General features: G+C 61.7%; 1 long non-coding RNA gene across 5 annotated transcripts; it reads left to right on the top strand.

The window, feature by feature from the left end:
* The first annotated feature begins 1,017 nt into the window (after positions 1–1,017).
* Positions 1,018–7,906, top strand: LOC122240471. Of its 5 annotated transcripts, none has more exons than XR_006220259.1 (6): positions 1,018–2,343; positions 2,535–2,653; positions 3,604–3,748; positions 4,875–5,117; positions 5,545–5,655; positions 6,263–7,906. It is a non-coding gene; the product is annotated as an uncharacterized LOC122240471 (long non-coding RNA). The 5 variants fall into 5 exon arrangements; XR_006220258.1 differs by lacking the exon at positions 6,263–7,906 and adding an exon at positions 5,933–6,253 and having other exon boundaries at positions 1,018–1,166; positions 2,545–2,653; XR_006220256.1 differs by lacking the exon at positions 6,263–7,906 and adding an exon at positions 5,933–6,253 and having other exon boundaries at positions 2,545–2,653.
* The last annotated feature ends 508 nt before the right edge of the window (positions 7,907–8,414 follow it).

The following is an 8,414-nucleotide window of genomic DNA, read 5'->3' as shown; positions in this document are numbered from 1 at the left end:
CCTTCTTTCTCGCCCTGGTCCTGCTCTGGCCACACCCCTCCCCTCTCTGCTGATATTCCTTACTTGCAGCCCCATCCAGACATCTCCCCCCCGCCCCAGTCTCCTGGGCCGACCCTGCCTCCTGCAGCCCCTCTCGTGCTCCTCCTGCACCCCCAGTGTCTGAGCAGCAGCCTTAGTCTTTCCTGTAAAGTCTCTATAGGGATGCTTCACAGTCAGGAGCCCCGCGTGGGGCTCTGTGCTGATGGCTCACAGCCTGGCGCCTGCTTCGGATTCTGTGTTTTCTCTCTCTCTGCCCCTCCCCCACTCGGACTCCGTGCCCCTCTCTTTCTCTCTCTCTCTCAAAAATAAATAAACATCAAAAAGATGTTAAAAAGAAAATAAGTTGTGTTTTAGTCTGAAAAAGAAAATAAATCACTCAATTCACAGTTCATCCACCCCGTGCTCCAAACACTGTGGCTCATCCCATGTGCAGTCTGGCGTGAGGGAGGCAGGGGCGACAGTGGCCTCAGCGGAGTGGTCACCGCTGAGATTCAGGACAGGCCAGTTGCTGGGGAAGGAGCAGAGCAAAGGATAGGGTGTCCAGGGCCGTGCCCCGAGAGGGGCAGGGAGAGAGGAGCGGCCAGCAAGAGACAGAGCCCCCGCCACAGAGGAGTGGGGCAGGTGTTTGCAAAACGGACACAAAGTTGCAGCGCCGGGGTCGCAGGGGGTCAGGGTGTGGCCGAAATTCTGTGTCCGTCCCCAGGGACTTTGGTGGCGTGGCTTTCTGGATCTGTGCCCGGCGGTTTATGCTTGATTACAGCTGGTGGTTTCACCTCAGGATGCCCTGTGGGAACTCAGGCATTCCGTACATTACAAATGTGGGGCCTGGCACAGCTGTGCCTGGGCACCTGCCCGGACCCACAACACACACACACACACACACACACACACACACACACAGAGTGATGATGTCACAGAAAGGAACTGCTTCCGGGTTCTCAGCAGACCCGCCCGGAAGCACGGTCACCATGACAGGAAATGAAAGGATGTCATTAGAAGAAACGCATCATCCCATCAGCCCTTTGGTTTTGCTTTCTAGACTCTGACAGCGGCCCCACCTCTGTCGCTGGCAGCAAGTCACTAAATAATTCCATGATGCGGTCACTCTGGGCACCGGGGGCAATCAGGTAGAGGACAGATGGCCTTACACTGGGGAAGGGTCCCCACAGTCAGTGCTGGCGGAGGACCGGTTCCAGGAAGACCTGCCCCCATCTTCCCAGACCTCATCTCCCCAGGACCCCAGGGCGCCATCTCCCCAGGACCCTGTCTCCCCAGGACCCTGGTCTTAGAGTTCTGCCCATGACACAGGGACCCTGAGGTGCTGGAAAGGGGACACGACACAGCCTGGGAACACTACTCAACCCTGGGCTGGGCACCTCCAGCCTGACCTCCCACCTGGCTCTAGGGAAGGGAGGCCACCTACAGGGGCGACAGAGCTGGGACCTCACACAGAGCAGCCTGGCCCGGATTCCAGACACTAACCGGAACTTCCATTGCCTGAGTCCCAGAGACACTCAGGCTGGGCGGGCCCTGTACCCTCCCTGGGCTCCATTGGCTCCAGTCTGTCCCCCCCCGGGGCAGCCCACCCTGTTCCCAGTTTTCCTGACGGGAGGGGCTTAGTCCTGCATGGCCTGCACCTGCTCAGGAGACCACGCCTCCACTCTCATGGGGGACCCAGATCTTTCCTTCCCTTCTTGGACCCTCGCACACTTTGGTGGAGATCTCGAGCTGGATGTAGGGGTCTTTGCACATTTTCACTCAGCGTTCCAGAGGCAGACTTGGCAGAGGGGGGCTGTCATTCCCCCGAGGGGACAGGATCGCCTCCTTCTTACTTCTTGCCTGGGACCGAGGTAGCCTCGAGCTTTTAGATCATCGCCACGTCAGCGGTGTTGAGCGCTACTCCTGGACCCAGAGTTCATCACTAGTCTCGACTGCAGCCTTTACCGAAGCGTATCCACCCCCCCCACCCCCCGGCTCAGGGAGACGGGGACAGGGAGAACTAGTCTCCGGGCCTCTGCTGCCTCCAGAGAGAGGGTGTCGTGTCGTGTGCGGGGCGTGTAGGTGTCTCAGCCCAGCAGGCCCAGGGAGCCTGGGCCAGGCCACGCCCACACGGGCTGCTGAAGGGGACTCAGGGACGGGTCACCCGAAACCTGCCCTCCGGGAGCTCCGTGTCCTGCGTCAGGGATTTCCTCCAGGGTACAGACACCTGTCCTCTCGCCTCCTGCCTCACTGGTCCCTGCTGCCCAGAGAGACCCTCCCCTCCCCGGACCTCCTTTGCCCTTGGACACTCCTTGAGGCTTCCAGGTAGGAAGGGCCTTTGTCAGAACAGAGAAACCAAAACCTACACTTGCCCCCGAGGACTTAGGGATATGGCAGTTGGCAGAGAAGTTCTTCCCGTGAGGGTGGCATGAGGGGCCTGAGTCTAGGAAGGGGTGGGGCCCATCGATGCCAACTCAGCAGCTGCCAGGAGCTCTGATGGCATATAAGGCTCCCAGGTCCTTACAGGGCACCCAGAGGGGTGGGCATAGACCGTGACCAGGCAGAGAAGCAGCGGACAGAGAGCCGGAGACGGTGAAGGGACTGACATGGAGGCTGGCGCCCGGGCCTGGGACAGGTAACCCCAGCCCCCTGCATGGCCCCTGCTCCTGAGCCCCTGCTCCGGGCTGATGGGGACCTGCCACTCCCTCAAGGTCTCCTCCCGGGCCTCTGAGGGCTCCTCCTCTTCTCTGCCTCTCTCCTGCTGGCCTGTCCTGGGCCCACCGTGCCCCTGGGGCTGATGCCCAGTCTGCTTGTCCGGCCGGCCTCCCCAGGCCCCCGGGGACTCATCCCCGATGCCTCTGTTCCTCAGCTTCCTCTGCCCCCCTAGGGAATTCATCCGTGCTGCTAGGGAATCCCTTCGGAGCTGTGGGCCAGGAAGTCTCTTTTGGCTTTACGATTTTGGTTTTGCAAAGGGCACGCATTATTTTCGTAACAGAAATTCCCATGATTGTTTAAGAAAAATGGTCTCTGGTATTCTCTTTTTCGGCACAGGCATGTGTAGGGCCTCGGTGCACTATGTGGCAATGGTTACTTACCCTTGAAGTCTAGGGAGAAAGGCCCCAGGGGAGTGGGTCAGCGGGGACAGGGATGGGACACCGAGGCCAAGAGGTGGGATGGGAGCCTACCCGAGCCGACAGAGAGGCCCCATCTGAGGGTCTGAGTGTCCCATGCTGCTCCGGGGGTGGGGGGGGGCACCTGTGAGCAGAGTGGGCTGGCCCCCCTGGAGCCCCCACAAGGGGTCCCAGAGGGAGGCTGGGTGGCTCCAGCAAAGCGAGTGGAAGCCTGTCCTCTGTGGGTCTGGCCGGTATGTGGGGTGCAGGGGTCAGGGGTGTGAGGTAAGGGATCCAAAGAAACCAGCAAATGGCAATGAGCCCAGAAGAGATAGTTTAGGTTTCTAAACCTGTAAGCATCTTTACGTCTTATGTGAAATCTCTCTTCTGTTCCAAACATACGTCAGTAAGATGACACTCCCTCCTCCAGGGGGGCCCCGGTCTTTGAGCTTCTCCCCCACCCCCCTGTTGGCAGTTGCCTGCTGGACAAGGACACCTTCCTGGAAAACTTCCACCTTGAGTGGTGGCCAAATAAGGCCTACCTCTGCTACGAGACGGAGCTCCCCAGCGGTGACCCCGGGGTTCCTCTGGGCCAACACAAGGACATCCTGTGCAATAAGGTGAGTGGCCCAGGCTGACGACAGCACGCAGGGCCTCCCAATCCTGGGACGTTCAGGGGAGATGTTTCCCAGAGCGGTCACCTGGGGTCCCTGCAGCTGCCACACCTCGGCCTGGAGTCAGGTGGGACTGTTCCTACTGTGGTCGCTGGCTTGGAGCCACCCATGGGAAAGCAGTCACAGTGGCCCAAGGTCTGGCACCGTCAGCCCCTGTCACCCGAAGCCCAGGGCTCAGCCACTCCCCTCCTGCGGTGCCAGAGAGCCCGAGTCCCGTTGGCTCTCAAAGATCCCCCCCCGCCCCGCTCGTCATTACAGGGGGCTCTGGTAGGACCCCCACCAACTGCTTGCAGATCCCATCAAGGGCACTGTTCCCCACGCCAGCATGGCCCGGGGAGGCCCTGTCGGTGTCGGGGTACCCATCACGCCCCCCAGAATCTGCACTTGCACTCCCGACCTGAGTCGCCCCTGTTCCTGGTTGATAATCCTTCCCTTGACAGGTTGGACCAATCTCCATGGTCCTGGGAGCCCCCACAGTGACATTCATCCCATGGACCCTGGGGGCCTCTCTCCTTGGCGCCCCCCCCCTTGTCACTGCACAGGGAGCCCTTTTGTATCCCACAGGTGGGAGTGGGGTTGGGGGGGTGTGGATCCCTCCCTGGAGGACGCACTCACTTCCCTGGCATCAGGCCAGTGACCTTGAAGCCCACCCGGCCTCCTCCCTCCCCACTAGGTGAGCATCCAGAAGCCCCCTCCTTTGGGCGCAGACCTGGCGGGGCTCCAGAAACTCAGTAGTCAAGTTGAATCCCATTTGAATGCAATAGCTTAAAAGCCAAACTTCATGCCAATCCCACGATGCGTGAAATGGCAACAATTTAAATGAAGACCTATCGGGGACAGAGTGGCACAGACCACAGTGAGCGGGGCAGGGTGCCAAGTCCTCCCCGGGTCCAGGCGCTGGACAAACGCCCCATCCTGTGCTGGTCTTGGAGCGCTGGGGGCGCTGGGGGCGCTGGAAGCTGCCTGAAACCCCGCGCCCTCTGCCTGCTGAGGGGAGCCCTCCTCTAATTCTGTGCTGGAGGCCAGGACCTCGGCCTCCTCACGCTGGCCCCCCCCTCCCCTGCGTTCACAGCAAATGACACAACCCTTTCCTGCCTCCTCTGTGCTCGGCCTGCCCGGGGAGGTCAGCCGGGCTGCCACGCGGAGTTGTGCCGGCTGCAGCGGATCCAGGCCTGGGAGCTGCTTTCTGTCCTGGAGAACAGACACGTGACCCTGCACCCCTTCGCCTCCCGCCTCTATACCGAGGAAGGATTTCAGAATGGGTTGCGCCTCCTGCGGGGGGCCGGGGCCCGCATCGCCATCATGACCTCCACGGGTCCGTGTGGACCTCCCGGGGTGGGCGGTGGGCAGGGAGAGGCCTGGGGGGACTGGCTACGAAGGCGTGGGCAGGAGTGGAATCCCTGGCGGAAGCCTCTGGTGGCTGCACAGGCCAGGCTGACCTGGGACGGCAGGGGACAGCGGAGCGTGTTGGAAGAGAGAGTTGGGGCCAGGAGAGGAGTCCGGAACGGGCGGGAGAATAGCGGACGTGCAAGAGAGACGTGGGTGGGGTGTCCCGAGAGGAGGGGAATCCGGCTGGCCGAGACTGCAGGCTGAAGAAAGAGTCCCGGGGGTGAAAGGAGTCCCCGGGGGGACAGAGGGCAGCGGCGCCGTTATGAAGGGCAAAGCCTGTCCCTGAGAGTCAGACACCCTGTGGCCACCCCTGTGGCCCAGCTCACCTCCCGCCCCATCCCGCCCCACTGCAGAGTTTGAGCACTGCTGGGAACCCTTCGCGGACACCCAAGGAAGAGCCTTCGAGCCCCGGGACACGCTGGTCTCCCAGAGTCAGGACCTCGCTGAGATGCTGCAGGTCACAGGTGAGCTCCCTCCTCCCCAAGGCCTCCCCTGCCCTCCTCCATTCTGTCCTCTCTCTCTGGCCTTTCCCTGTCCCCTTCCTCTTCCTCTGGGTCACCTGCTCCCTCCCAGGGTGCCAGCTCCACCCCTGCCCCACCCAGGCCTCCTGCCTCGGCTTCCCCACCTCCTCGTGTCCCCCTCCCTTCCCATCTTTGTGGCTGCCAGACCACTTCTGTGTGCCCTCTGTCCACCTGTCTCACTGCCCGCCCCACTCACCTTCACCCTCCTGTCCTGGAGCAGAAAGCCTGAAGGGTGGGCCTCGGTCCCGCTAAGAACTCAGGAGGCCTCTGTTGGACAGCAGAATAAAACACTTCCTCCCAAGAAATGTACACTTGCCCTTCACCGCCATCCCCAGATTGATGTAATGAAGCCAGCAGAAGGCAACGAGCCCAGAGCAAATAGTCTTAAAAAAAAAGAAAAAAAAAAAGAGAACTGAGTAGGTTTGCTTGTCATTGAAAATCTTCTGTTCCAAATATACATCATGAAGATTGCACTCAGCGCTGTCAGAAGAGTTTTCAGAGTTTAGAGAAGTAACTACTGTAATTGATTCTGGGCAACCCTTATGGCCAGGGATCCAGAGACCAAAAACCTCCTCCTACAAGCCATCCTGTCAGCAGCACTGACTGGAAGTGACAGCCACGCTCTGCAAGAGAAGAGGAAGGAGTCTACTGGAGAGGAACCTCCCCTCTGAGGTCAGGTGGGGGCGGGAGGCTCTCTAGTCCTCACCCCTCCTGACTGGCCTGCCCCGGAGAGGAAGCCAGAGGGAGGGACTTCCAGCCCAGAAGGCGAGCTCTGCCCCTTCCTGACACAGGGCACGGGCGATGCACAGACAAGGGACTGGACGCGCAGGGGACTGGGACCGGCACCCAGGCGGGATCCCCCCCGGGCTCACCGTGGCCCTCGTGCCGGCTCCGTGGAATCCAGACCCCGCTGAGTGGAGTCCCGGCAGCTGGTGGGCGTGCACGAGGCCTTCCCGAAGGACAGCAAGGGTCCCCGGTACCTCCTCACACACTTGTGCTCACCTGTCAGGGCCCAAACGGTGTCACAGCCTCCCTCACACAGTGACCTAAGGGGCGGGGGAAGGGAATCCTTTAGGGAGAGACCTTGGAGGGACAGAGAGGAAGGGATAGATGGCCGTGGCCGTCGGGGAGGAGGGGACCCAGTCAGGGAGGGCTGGCACCCCAAAGGGGAAGACCTGGCCAAGCAAAGTGACACAGACATGGAAGGAAAGGGGGGCAGAGGGGCAAAGCAGGGCGCAGGGCCACCGTGGATGATGGGGCAGGAGGAGCCCAGGGGTAAAGGGGCTGCCAGTGACAGTAGCTGCCTGGAGGGGGTGGAAGTTGGGGTCATATGACAGGAGACCGGCTGCTGCGGTTCCTGGCTCTCCTCCCCTGCGCCCCAGGGATGGTGATGCAGCCAATGTCTCCTGGGCTCCTGGGCCGGAGGCAGCCCGGGGCCACCAGGGAGGGGACGTGAGCCAGGACGAGGCGTGAAAGGGAAGAGGGCCCCTCCCCACTGCCTCGGTGAAACCAGCGAGCAGAAGCCCCCAGGAGCCCTGGCTTCCAGAATCCGGCAGCTGGCTGGCGTCTGGGCTGCAGGAGGCTCAGGGCCACAGTTAGCATGTCTGTGGGACTCAGCTCGTGCGCAGGTGCCCAGCAAGGTGAGGGGGAAGCGGGATACGAAGTGCACACTCCCGGCCCGGTGCGGCGCGGTCGCCTGGGTTCCCCGGGGGATGCGCGCCGGACCTCAGGACACGTCGGGGACCGGCTACCCTGGCAGGCCACTCAGCCGCCAGTCACCTGGGGCCGAGGGCTCTTCTGTGATCGGGTGGCCAGCCCGGCCGGCTCTGTGTGTGCCGTGTGGCCGGGAGCCGTGCGACTGGCGGCAGGCTGGCCGGCTGCCCGTTGAAGAATTCGCTCTTCTCTTTCTGGTGGGGGACGAATTCGCAGCACGCGCCTGACGCATATGCCCTTCGAACGTCTCGATTCTTCCATCTTGACGGCTCTCCCCTACGTTTTAAGTTGACGTTTGACTTCTCTACTGTGCCTGAGTGTTTGTGAGCCCCAGAACTCCGGGTGGGGTCCCAGGCCCCCCAGCCGTGCTCCCCTCACTCAGCAGGGCGCGGAGGACGGGGGGTGGGGGGCCGGGACCAGGGCTGTCCCCCGTGTGTATCCCCATGTCACCGGCTCTCCTAACACCCACGGCTGTGGTGGGATTTTTAACGACCGTTTCCTCAATGTAATTAAGTAGAATTTCATGTACAATATTAAAATCAAATGTAGAAGTTAAATTTTTAAAAAGGGAAGGAAAGAAAGAGAGAAAGGAACACATGCAGGTCTTGAGCCGTGCACCCTCCTCCTGTACGATGACCCCAGGTCAGCTGGTCGCCTGCAGTCCCCCGGGCTGGAGCCTGGGGTCACCTTGACTCTCCGGGCCCCCCCTCCGCGTCCTTGCTCTTTCCGCCTCTGGGGCTGGAGGCCCCTGAGCGTGCGCCACCACGGGACCCGGGAGCCCACACGGGATCCCGAGCTGGCTCCCGCGTGGTAAACTTGACGGACTCAGTCCCTCAGTCCGAGGCAGGAACGAGGGAGGACAAGCAGCACTCGCTGAGCGCCGGCTGTCCACCAGGCTCTGTGGCTCGTGCCTGAAGGGACGCGAGCGGAGCGGCTCTTTGAAACCCCCCACCCCGCCGGCCCAGCCGTGAGGACGGGTCCTTCCCAGG

The sequence above is a fragment of the Panthera tigris genome, chromosome B4 (genome assembly GCF_018350195.1).
Source record: "Panthera tigris isolate Pti1 chromosome B4, P.tigris_Pti1_mat1.1, whole genome shotgun sequence".
NCBI lineage: Eukaryota > Metazoa > Chordata > Mammalia > Carnivora > Felidae > Panthera > Panthera tigris.
The sequence above is the reverse complement of the archived record's forward strand: the minus strand, read 5'-3'. Positions and strand labels throughout refer to the sequence as shown.